Genomic DNA, 13,600 nt, shown 5'->3' on the forward strand with positions numbered 1-13,600 from the left:
ATTAAAGTAATGAGAAAGATTTCGAAAATATATTTTAATACAATTACAAATGAACTGATAATACGCAAAAATCTATAGCTTTCTACGTATATTTTTCTGTAAAGAAATAATGGATTCGAGTCAAGAAAAACCTTTTATTCACCACTTTCAATGTGACATTTCCTTCATCTTTGTGCATTCTGTCCATGACAAAGTGCGTACACACTTTTACCCGTCAGTTCGTCTGCTGTGTAATCCAACAGTTCTGACACTCTGGAAAGAAATAATGAAAAATTAGAATAAAACTTTGGCAACAGTAACTACTGAAATTTATTTTCAAGTTCCGCTTTATCTGGGTCACAGCTTGCCACTCGAAATTCGAACGCGAGACGCGTCACGAACATATCGCTCTCCAATCTTACTTCGTTGATAGAAGGTAAAGGTAAAGGTCATGGTCACCATTTCCGTCACATTTGCTGATCTCTGTTTCCTGCCGTTAGAGAAGCTGTACTAAGTCCTCAAATGAGACAGTATTAGTACAACCTACAAAAAATAAAAATTTGCTTCATAATATTTCATGTAAAAGAAAACTAAGCATTGATTAACCAAGATTCACTCAATCAATATAATTTCAGTTTAAGCATGTCAGAATTTATTTGCTGGGTGTTTCTCTTACTTTGACTACACATTTAAAAAAAAATTGTTTTTATCTCGTTTTCTATCCAAGTGGACAAAATATGTGATAAATAAGGTAAATTTAGCATTTAGGATTTTTTTGACAAATAGTTTTGAAGCCAAAGGCTGGGGACATGTATGTCCCAGCAAAACTCCCACAGGAAAAAAAGCCCACAGGAAAAATGCTCACAGATATAAATGCTCCCAGGAAAAAAGCCCACACAGAAATATGGCTACGTAGAAAAAAGCTCACAATGAAAAATGCTCACTTAGAAATATGCTCACACGGATATATGCTCACATGGAAATAAGCCCACTGATAAATAAAATACGTAGAAATAAATATCCTTACATTAATCAATCTTGAACATCGTACATATACTTGAATTGTTTAAAGAAAAATTATTTGATGATTTGAAAAAATTATTGGACAAATGCTCACATAAACCTTTTCAGGGGCGGTATATAAAAGAATGAAAACTATAGTAAACTTTTGCATGTACTATAATATTTTATACTACTGCCCCTGTACGACATTTTTATTCCTTTAACCGCCAACAATTAATTTTTGTTTTTTTTTTTACTCTATTTTTGCATAGTTTTGATATGTATCTATAGAAATTGGTGTTTGAATGTAGTTATTTAAGTTTGGAGCCAAAAAAGTTCTAGAAGACCACAGTTTTCAATCGAAGCGTGGATTCATTATGATGCAGCCTTCGGAAAATCTCCTAAAACCAAAAATTGTTACGAAAGCTTTCATAAGGTACTAAATTCATTATTTAATTGTATCCATCCCAGTATGTGGTTTTTATTTGACGGACTCATAAAAGATTTAGTCTGTCAACGTTTATTATTAGCTTTTGTGAATACACGGCGTACTGAAGTAAAAAAAAAAAAAAAAAAAAGGGGGGGAATATGAAAATTTATATTTGCTAATCGCGAACCATGTAAAAAAATATGATGAAATCGATGATAAAATTAAATATTGACATATATTAGCTAATATTCAGCACGTTTATGTATTCATAACTTTTGAAATATATATTTGTGATTTATATATAATAAGGTACTTTCGTAATTTAAATAAAATAATTATTTATGTTTGCTTACTCTTCTAAATAAGACAAACATTGTCGAAACGAGTCTGTCGGTTGATACAGAATTCCTTCTAAAGAGCGAAATTGTGCACCTTCAGAACTTAACTACTATTTAACTTATTTAAACTTAATTACTACTTCACTTATGATTTTCAACTTACTTTTATAATTACTTTTCTTGTGGTTGAATGGCAAAGATTATTGTTAAGAAAAATATTCTTTTTTTTTTTCCTTTTTACGCAATGTTTAGAACGCAGTGTTCTCTTATTTTGATGATGTTTATGTTAGCAATGCTAATTTAATGTGTAACTTATATTTACTAATATTTTATTTTTTTAACAATTAAAATTGTAATAATTTTTCACTTATATTCTGTTTAATTTTTCTCCTTTTCCTAATTCAAAACGGCCCATTTCTTAATCTTATATAGCAACTGATAATCTTATATAGCAACAGATAATCTTATATACACCTAAGTTATACAGATTTTGATATATATATATATACCATAGATATTTTGGTAATTTAAATATTTTTTCTATGAGCAATTCACGTAGATGTACGATATTCAAATCGATTACTTATTGATTGATTAATCTAACGATATTTCTACGTATTTTATTTATCAGTAGGCTTATTTCCGTGTAAGCATACATCTATGTGAGCTTTTTTTCCTTGTGAGCATATTTCTAAGTGAGCACTTTTCCCTGTGAGCTTCTTTTCTATGTGGGCATATTTCTGTGTGAGCTTTTTTCCTGTGAGCATTTATACCTGTGAGAATGATTCTGTGAGCATTTTTCCGGTTACCGTCACAGCCGTAGTTAATGTCCCACACGTAGCGTTCAACTTACTGTAAGCACACCTATTATTCTGGAAAACATTATTATATGAAATAGATTTACATTGTAAGGTACAGGGTAAAAATCATTCTTTGCAAAAACCAACATTGGGCAGCTCATATTTGTTCTTTTCGCTACGCTCATTTGTGCGGCGTCGTCTCGATTTTCCATCTATTGGAAGAGGATCCCCAACAGTGAGAAGATTCTAAGTACTTTTCATGTCAGCAGTCATTTTTAAACTTTCAGTGGGACATACATGTTCCGTTAGTTGTCAAAGGGTTAATATTAACTTGGTTGGAAATGGGCGTGCAAACAATTATTCCATACAAAAGTATGTGATAGATGGTATAAGAAAAATATTTTATTTCTAAAGAATCATATTTTATTTATTTCAAGAATGCAAATGTTTATGAATACTTTCACTCTGTTAATTACAAATCTCGAGAGATTCATGTAACTTCCATGTATTATAAATTACACAGTTACAGATATCACTAAAGATTAAATTAAAATTATTAATAAGTATACCACATTGCATTTAAATCAGCAAATTAGGTAAGTCGCACACACGCATTAAAGATCTTATAGGGCGTCGAATGGCAGGCCTTTCGAAAACTGGCAGTTTGCCAAGTTATGTCCATGACAAACATTGTCGAAACGAGTCTGTCGGTTGATACAGAATTCCTCCTAAAGAGCGAAATTGTGCAACTTCAGAACTTAACTTATTTAAACTTAATTACTACTTCACCTATGATTTTCAACTTACTTTTATTATTACTTTTCTTGTGGTTGAATGGCAAAGACTATTGTTAAGAAAAATATTCTTTTTTTTTTTTTTTTTTTTTTTCCTCCTCCCTTTTTACGCAATGTTTAGAACGCATTGTTCTCTTATTTTGATGATGTTTATGTTAGCAATGCTAATTTAAGGCTGTATTTTAACTGAATAAAATAGCTGTTATTCTTTAAAATTATCGTATTCATTCATCTGGAGAACTTGTAGTTCATTTCAGTGATTTTAAAGGCGTCCGTAACTTTTCGTTTGCAGTTGTTTTTTTACATCTGATAACAACAACAAAAGGCTTGTGCCGATCAACTCTGCTGCAGCCTCTAAAGGAGGAGGATGAGATTCTTATTTATGTTTATGCTTGCATTTGTTTTATTTATTTTTTAAATTTTTGGATAAATTAATGGAAATTTGCAATTATTGTTTTCCGACCAAATCTGAGACGGCGTAGTAGGTATGTTTAAGTTCCAGTCTACTTTGCTGCTTCATTTTCATTTGCAAGCTAGTTATATCTAATTCCGTTTTAAACGTCTGATCCGCAAAGATATATCAACAAGCAGTGCACATACAACTAAATTTATTCTACGACTGTCATCATCTTGAAATAAAGAATAAGCCAAATGGCCTTCGTCTTTTGTACAACATTTTGATACCCATGACCATACCGCTCATCGTTCCTTGGTCTGTATTGTCTAATAATGAAACTGGTGCACGTTTTATACCATTTCATTCCTCAATTCTTCGGCGCGTATTCGAAAGGTCCGTGGTTCGAGCCCCGGCGAGGGCATCGCTCATTTTTCATCTCTCCTACTTTCAAAACTTACCTATTGTCACTGCAGTGGCGCCCGAATTAAAAAAGGTGGTGGATGATGATTCTCCGCCACCAGGATCTGGCGATTGGGTCCCTTAATCTCCAGTCGCCCTTTAAAAGGGGAAAGTATATAGGTTACAGGTTACGGAGGGCACGGTCACTGTCCCTTTATCATAATGGTTAATCGGTATAAGCACCGTGCCCACCAATGTCTAGAGCCGAAAGATGAGATCACACGGGCGCCCCGCACCCGGAACCGAAGCCCAGAACCCGGACCATCCAGAAGGCAGTCCAACAGACCAAAAGCGCCCTCCAGACAAACTAAACCAAAGTCCGGGCATTTATTAAAGACAAATAATACAAGGGCTTAAAACTGCACAGCAATAGCACAATGAATATGACTTGAGAATAAATACATGATTAAATATAAGGAAATAAAAGAAATTAAAAATAATAGAAGTAAAATAAATATAAAATCTAAACTAACAAAGAGAATACATTACATTTACAATATAGTATTCAATACGATATCTGATATTCAAACATGTCACAGTATTAAGTATCCAAGGTACAATATAAAATAAAATGGCAAGAAGAAGAAATTAAAATAAGTAATACCTACATATTGAACGAACCGAGAAGACTTAAAAACATAAAATAGTAAAATGGCAACGTTGTAGCCATATAACAAAATTAGGTATATCAGTAATAAAACAAGCATTGCTGGAGCGGATCAAAGGTGCAATAAGAAGAGAATGATACAAAACAATATAAGAACTCAAGAGATACGTAATCAGCAACACCAGCAATTAATAAATATGAAAGACGAAAATATAAAGTACATGGAACAAAAATATATTATATATAGTGCAATTATAATAAATATACATCATATGGAAAAAAAAAAAAAAAAACCACTTAAAATGTTGTTGATGTAAATGTTGTTATAATATTTCGTATGTTAAGTATAGTAAAAATTTATAGATATACCTAATCATCAAAGTTTAATGAATATATGAAAAATTAAAATCAGTACATGTAGCAAAAATATTTATAGTAGATTACAATACAAGGTGAAAAACCGAATATAAGAGTGAAAAACTAAATTATGAATTTCCAATACTATGAATAAATCCTGTAAAAATACCTGTAAAGTCGGCTTCCCGCAATATATGGGAATATGCGGCAGAACAATTTTACAGTCAATTAAGAAGTTCAAAAAGACAGATACCAGTAGTAGTAATGCATTAGAAAAGGAAAAGAGTTATGATACACAGGAAAAAAGCAGAAAAACAATAAATTGAGAATTACAGACAAACAAAGAACTAAGAAAATTTAGTTATAATAATTTAATCCAAGAGTGCTAAGGAACAATTTTATATAGTTATTAAATTAGTCACTTATTGATAACAACATTTTCTAGGGGTCAAAATTAACATTAGCTCTATGGAGTTATGCAAAAAAGAACCAGGAAAAAATTAAAAGTATATAATAACAATAATATACATCTTCCATGCACAATCGCATTTCTATTCCTTCGTGGCGTAATGGCCAGCGCACTCGGCGCGTATGAGAGGTCCGTGGCTCGAGTCCCCGCTAGGGCACTGCTCATTTTTCACTTCTTTCCTACTTCAAATTTACCTAGTGTCTCTACGTCTATTCGGCATATATAATCTTTCAGGTTATGCACCAAGAACTCCACCCCATCCTCAGTCTATCAATTTTCAGGTCGCACGGCTTGATTAAGTTTTCCTCAGTTTCTGTATGTTCCCCCCCCCTGTTTGTTATTTCGAGAGCTACGATTCAGGAAACTTCCATAGTTTCTGGTTCAGAAATCTGGTTCATGAAAATATGTGTCATCTCTTTTAAAAGAAATCACATAGCGATGTCTTTATATTCAGTGGGAACATTGTAAACATAAAACTGTTGGAAAAAATAAAAGCAATCGAGGGAAAACAGAGCCAGAACTTCCAAACACAGCATGCAAATGTGGTTTGTTAAGTTAAGTAAATGATTAAACTTGCAGCATCATTCAGAATTGAGGAGCGATACAGTGCGCGTCTGAAGTTTACAGCTGGTAGAATGTTAAAGGGTAGGTGTGATGAGGGACGAGCATTTACAATCTCTGCTATGCTGACGTCTTGGATAGAGATTGTAATAAATTTGTAATGTGGCATTGCAATGAAAGATGCCTTTGAGACGTACTCGACGACGTTACAAACATTTGTCAGACTTTGAGAAGGGTCGCATCATAGGGCTAAAAGAGGCAGGTTGGCTGAATAAACGGATCTGAATATTGGTCAGAGTGATGTGGTCGTTGCTATGTTATGCTATCAGTGATTAAATGCCATTTGGAAACTCGCAGGGATTCTGGGATATCCAGGGATACAATTACCAGGAGACTAGAACGCTGGGGTTAACACGCTGAGGTGCGGCGCCGGTCCCTGGGGACTGGCAGTGAACTTTCCGCGTGGCCGGCGTCGGTCCCTGGGGACCGGAACTGGAATTTTCGTTTGACTGGCGACGGCCCGCGGGACCGACAGTATTAAAGTTAAAAAATAAATATAGTCTTAATGAAATGTGATAAAATTTAGTTTTAATGAAATGTATTGAGACATTCTAAACAAAAATACGGCTTAGCTTGCTGCCGGCTGAACGGAAAGGGCAACAAATTCGGCACCGCGCTCAACGTGTTACGATCTTTACGTCTATTAAGATGCTTACCATTGACAGTCCACCATAAGCAATATCGTCTTACATAGTGCCGATGTCGCTGAAGCTGGACAGTGGCCGATCGGAGAAAGTGATATTCAGTGATGAATCCCACTTTTTGTCAATGACTGATGACTGCTGTGTATGTGTCCGAAGACGGAGAGATGAGTGATCTAATGCACCATTTATAACCGAGCAGAACATAGGGTGTGATAGTTTGAGAAGCGATCAGATAAGACAGCCGTTCACCATTAGTCATGCTGCGAGGTATTCTGACTGCTCAAAGATATGTTGATTAAATTTTGCAGTCGATCGTACTGCCTGTGCTAGCTGATGGTCCAGGTTCTGTTTTTCGATAGGGCAATGCTCGGCCACATACAGCATGACTTTCCAACAATGTCTTCAACATGTCCTTGACTGGCCTGACAGCTCTCGCTTATCAAACATGTTGACCAACTAAATTCAGCCATGTAGAAATACGAAATACTGAATAAAATTATAGATTTGTGTGAATTACAAACAAAAGGACACTCTTCTTTATATTATTATGTGCGCACCGATGATAGCTTGTTGAAATTAATTTTTTCAAAAGCAATTTACTGGAACTTCAGCTTTTCCTGCTGATTTAGCGGAATAAAATTTAAATAATAAAATAATATTACAAAAGGTAAATCCATTATTATCATTGAGATTGCAAGCCACTTTTATGACTGCTAATATTACAAGCTCGCAGAGTGATCTGAACAAAACTCTAAATTATATTGAAGAACTAATGCTTTCTCCAGTTTTATATAGTTTTCCTCTGCCCGCCGAAAAATTTCCAGTACCTTCGATTTCTTGAAATTGCTGGAAGGTTTAGACAGTTAAGAGTTCAGTTACAGTTACACAAAAATCGGACCAAAATGTCGCTAAGCTTGACGACAATATCCCACCTTCGCGCTATTTCGCCAGTTTGGAAAGACAGCCGAACGACGATGTTTCGCCCTCTGAGGCCTTTCATGCTACATTTTACAGGAAGTACTACAATTTACGCATAGGTTCATTAAAATTATTTACCATATGTACAAAATTCATAGGATTTCCCCTTCCGAAAGACTGCATATCCCGGGCAGTGAGACTCCCGGACAAGTAGCCATAATTACAACTAAGGAAAATCAATAACTGAACACCAACGCGATACTAAAATAATAATTTCAGTAAATAACGTACAACAAATCAAACACCAAGTCAATAAATAAATGCACACATTTACAAATTCATATAACCGAAGGACCATGATCTATTTACATTATATACGCTATGGCCATAGAAAGGGACAAGCCTCTCGTAATGAACGATTTATACTTAGAATCTGATGACATATGGATCCGAACTACGTCGCCGTTCAGCTTGGTTGTTCCCAAACATCGGCATAGAAATTAGAAGCTGCAAGTCATTCCTAACTTATTATCTCACCGGTCATGTCCCATATCCAGATTATTTTCTGAAAAGGAACCTCTCCAATAGCGAAAATGGCGTGTGTAGAGACAAAGGAGATGCAGACCATTATCTATGCTTCTGCCGTCTCACACATTCGGAAACCCACCAATCTAAATTCTAACTTTAAGGGGGCTCATACACCTTAAACCCCTCATGATCTTGGAATATGTGATTGCTGCAAGAATTGGAATATTTGATTTATTTTAAAAACAATTACTTCCAACTTTTTACAGCTGACTACGTAATATAACTGCTTTGGGAGCTATAACCAGAAAGTTTGTGTTGCCACAAATATTTTCGTAATTTAATCCGCTTTGTGACAAAAGTTTTCGCCATGTTTTCACCTCGTGCGCATGATATTTTAAAAATGGCTAATGGTACATACTTGAAATTGGATGGAATTCTTTATATGGACACTATTTTCTAACGGAACCAAAAATCTGATGAATATTTTAATATTAAAAAATTTTATGGACGAAAACATTACAATTTTTTTAATAAAATACATTTTATAAACTCGACTCCAAAAAAATAAAAATTTAATATGATATTCTTAGAATTTTTGGTTCATAGTAATTTCCAAATGTTATAAAAGCTATATATTAAATATGGAATTAAAATATGCAACAGAATGTTTTAAACTGTGCGCGCAAGGTGGAAACATGACGAAAAATTGTGTCACAAAGCGTATTAAATTATAAAAATATTTGTGGCAACACAAACTTTCTCATTACTATTTCAGAGAGCAGCTATATTATGTAGTCAGCTGTACAAAGTTGGAAGTAATTGCTTTTAAAATAAATAAGTTATCCCCATTCTTGCAACAGTTAGATAATCGAAGATCTTGTGGGTTTTAAGGTGTAAGAGTCCCCTTAAAAGACTGGAAATTTTCTCTTTTTACATCCCTATGGGACCAGGTACTGCGTTTGACAGTGAAATTTCTGCGATTCGCACAGCTCTGTACCAGCTACCATGCCACTTGGAAAAATTCACAAGAGTTGTTATACTCGGTGATTCCCGAGCTGCTCTGTTGGTTATCGTTTCAGATGAAAATCCTATATCACAGGATATATTGGATTGTCGACATTATCTACAAGCCCTGCTTCGCTTGAGAAAATTATAGTCCTGCAGTGGGTTCCTACCCACTGTGGGATTCCAGGTAACAAGAAAGCCGACTTCTCGGCAAAAAAGGGTGCTTTAATCATGCAGAATATTTCTCGTCCTTTGCCTTTCCATGCTATTAGGGACCTTATTAAAAGATTAAAAGATCTATCAAAGTACGTGCTCAGGAAGATCTCTACAATCGTGTTTCTCATAAGTCTTGGAAGAATGTTATCCCGAATTTGTGTAATGGCTCAAGGCGTATAGCCGTCGTTGAATTCCGCCCCGTCGTTGAATTCCGCCTAGCCACCGGACATGACTGCGTTTCAAAATTGTTCCTTCTCCGATATGCACTCTGTGCAGCTTTGGAGAGATGATGGATGCCGCAGATCTATCTCATTGTCCTACTCTGCGCAAGACTTTTTTCGCCGAGCGTTACGGGGAGGCAAGAGATATGTTAGATTAATGGACTCTGTTACAGCTGTTTTTTTTTTCCATTGTGCTGCTGTATTGTATGTTCTTGTTTTTTTTTCCTGTTACTGTTCATAATCTGCCATTGGAAAAAAAAAGTTTAGAAGACTGGTGATAGCTCAACACAACCTATATCCAAAAATCATGAAGGTACGCAAGAAAGCTCGGTGCTTTAGGACTGGACCTATGCCGAGTCACAAGTTAAGTCCGAAAACGATAAAGCCGAAACGAAAGAGCAATGTCTAAGTCACTCACGAATAATTGACTCCGCGATACATTAATAATTTCCATATTGCTCCAAAATACCTAACTTACTGAGCTGAGACCATGAGCTTTATTTATAAACTTTGAAAGATTTGAGCTCAGATCTAATTACTTACCTGTAACAAATGTCACATAACAAGAATCAGACTCCCAATATATTAGCAAAATCAAATCGCGTTTGTTTGTATACTTCCATAAAAATGTAAAATTTCCAGTACAACGATCTTCAAAATATCAGCTCTACTATATTTACGTAATCAAATAGTTTAAAGAGTATTCTAAACAGTTTGTGTAACTTTGTATGTAATTTTATGTTATTATCTTCTTATGTTTAAATTAACAACTCCGATGTATAACTTCAGTATTACTTAGAAATAGTTCAAGTATTTCATACTCTAGCTGGTTAGTGTATTTGGGCAATACCTGTTTGATTCGGTGGTGAAATTGTTGGTGCTCCCATGCACTTTTACTTGTTTACCTGTTCAGGATTGTGTAAGGATCGTCCGAGGGTGACTGTAGTTTAGGAGAAACTCCTTTCCTTCAATTGGATTCCATAACCACACTCTGTCATTTTTGTTAAATTGATGTCCTGTAGCTCTCGTGTCGAACTGGGCCTTTATCTTCTCCGTCACTTGCTGTCGAGAAAAATTGAGCATCATTTGAAACCATGTCTGGAGAATGGCACCTCAGGCGATACGAAGGGCAATCAAACAATAAATCACTAAGCTGACGAAGGTGACGACCGAAGAGCGTCTGAGATCGGGATAGCACTACGGTGGGCCAGTATAAGCAGAGTTAACGTGTGGTCCCAGTACTGTTGATTTCTGGAAACAATTAGCGAGTGGTTACTAAAGGTAGTTCGGTCAAACCTCTCTACCATGGCTGTGGGTGTAAAGGAGTCGTTTGGGTTTTGTCTATGCGGAGTAAATTACAAAGGTCTTTTATTACAGTTGAGATAAAATTTCTTCCTTCAGAGTTCGTACATCAAGGAGCAAAAATGGAATTGGTCGCTCGTTCCTTTGTAATCTGGATAATTCATTGGTTGGATAGACTTGTTATGGTGGGCGACAGAAACGCAACACAGATGTTTTCCATGTTTCTTAGCCCATTCTTTTATATATTAGTAGCCAGCTTATTTTCTTCTTATCCCATTTCATATATTTTTTATCTCACAGGCCTAAATTTCGGATTTAAATTTAGATCTTCGAAAGTACCTTTATTTTGATATTGGCAGTTATGAGGGATTTTATAGTACTTGATTTAAATCACCATGTTTGCCAATTGATCAATCTCAAAACATTAAATTTTTAGTCGTATTTATAGGAACCGACAGAGAAATCTTTATTCAATATGTGGTATGGTGACTTCGGACAGGATATGGGATCTTCAGACAGTTTAGTGAATTGCTTTGGAATTCCACGCCGGTCTTCAGAATGTGCACTATTTAGATCCTGACAGACATCGGGGTCGGTGCAGTTTTGTTATCCAATGCATGCTTAGTTAAACTGAAGTGTGTTGAATAGACTGTTCAGTCCACTGGAGAGATATCTTCCGTTTCCGAAAATTCTGAGAACAGCATTATTAGTCATTACCAAAACTCTGAGCCAATAGCATCCCTAAAAAGCCTTACATATGATTCCAAGACGTCGTTCATATATTTGATGTATGAAAGAAATATGTTTGATGATTCCACTGCAAACCATACAACGGCTTCCCTGGATTTGTATGAACAAGGTAAGGCAAGTTGAGTGTTTCTGGTTCTTTCCAGTTGCCTAGAGCTGCAATTCAGGTTTTTACTTGGAGTCGTTAATAAACAGTGCAAGCTCCCATTCCTCTTGACTGTACTGAGTATGATGAGGGTACCATGTTAAAGGGGTAGTTATAGAAGATGGAGAGAGTGAGATGCAAACTATCGGTTTTTCAAGCACAACGTCAAACTTCATGCAGCGATAGGACAGTTGATTGGAATTTTCGGTGTCACCAAATCTTTTTCAATCGCTTCGACAATGAAAGCAAATGTTCTTCGGATTAAATTGTTAACACCGTACATCTTTGATGCATCTGTCTATTAATTGAATGATTGCGGTTTGAAGTTACTGAAATACCACGTCTATGTGCGTACGAATGAAGTGCGAGTTTTGTCTTTTATTTGACAGCTTAGGATAAATGACAATGCTCAAAATCTAAATTAAACATGGTTATACATTGAGATTTCGGTATTAGTGCTTTGCGGAACATGTTAGCTGCGTACTTTTGAGCGTTAAAGTACGGAGGGGAAGAAGGTCCGGTTTTCACAATCTAGATATTCGTTTATAACTTTAACCACTAATAACATTTTTTTTTCAGATTGCTGAAGAGTGGAAGGAAAAAAAGGACTTACTTTATATGCAGAGCTCTTGAAGCGGGAACCTCGTTAGGGTAGGGTAGATTTCACCTGTATAGAAGAGGACATGTTCGTTCTTTTATAGGACGTACTGTTGTTCAAAGTAACGACGGGAACCGGAAGAAAAAAAAGAAGAATTAGACACGTGATTGAGGGAAAATACGAAAGATAAGGACAATGAAGCGGTTTAAGCTGAAGTATGTAAGAGAATCAATTTCTTCCGGGGCCCCAGAGACAGGTTGGCAAGACACTTCGCTTCTACAGAAAGGTCTCAAGTTCTGACTTCGGTAAGTAAGAGATGTTGTATTATAACTGTTAGATGTAAAATAATGCGTGATAAAAAGTAGGTAATAAAAATATACGAGGGCATGGGTTATAATAATGAAAATTGTTGTAAGTTACAGGTTCAACGAAAGAGGAAGCTGAGAAAAGAAAAGGAGCCCCTAACTAGAAGAACGAAGGCAGGAAACGAAAGAAGAAAACATCCGGGTGGCACACGAAATAGCCCCGAAAAAGAGAGAAGGAGATTAATTTAAGAGGAAAGTGGTGCCACCCGGGAAGGGGCTTTTGCAAAATTTTTCCATCTCCACAGATAAGGCTCGCAAGCTTTAGACTTTATTTTGAAGTTTATTTCTACTACAAATGTTGTAGTAACCTGGTTTGTACAAGTAAAAATAAATTTGTTTTTCGGTTTTGTGAGTCTTTATTGTTTGTGTTTAAATATTCATCAAGATATTTTTTCCCGTCTAAAAATCAGTTCATCTCAGCGTTTAAAAAATAGTTCTTTAAGATAATTTTTGGTATTAAAATGAGTTCATCTCGCCGTTTAAAAGTCAGTTCATCAATATATTTTTTTGCCGTTTAAAAATCAGTTCATCACAGCGTTTAAAAGTCAGTTCATCAATATATTTTTTTGCCGTTTAAAACTCAGTTCATCTCGGCGTTTAAAAGTCAGTTCATCAATATATTTTTTGGCGTTTAAAAATCAGTTCATCTCGGCGTTTA

The 13,600-nt window shown here is 35.4% G+C and overlaps 1 long non-coding RNA gene across 1 annotated transcript in view; it reads left to right on the forward strand.

Annotated features, from left to right (window-relative positions):
• The window catches only part of LOC118200360 (uncharacterized), a 63,328-nt gene extending 50,045 nt beyond the window's left edge, over positions 1–13,283 (forward strand). The window contains exons 2-3 of the long non-coding RNA XR_015041531.1: positions 12,559–12,882; positions 13,000–13,283. This is a non-coding gene — a long non-coding RNA (uncharacterized LOC118200360). The remainder of the gene's footprint in view (positions 1–12,558; positions 12,883–12,999) is intronic.
• Positions 13,284–13,600: the final 317 nt, after the last annotated feature.

This window comes from Stegodyphus dumicola, chromosome 6 (genome assembly GCF_044657685.1).
Source record: "Stegodyphus dumicola isolate Sdum_Otavi_A_Nest chromosome 6, ASM4465768v1".
Taxonomy (NCBI): Eukaryota; Metazoa; Arthropoda; class Arachnida; order Araneae; family Eresidae; genus Stegodyphus; species Stegodyphus dumicola.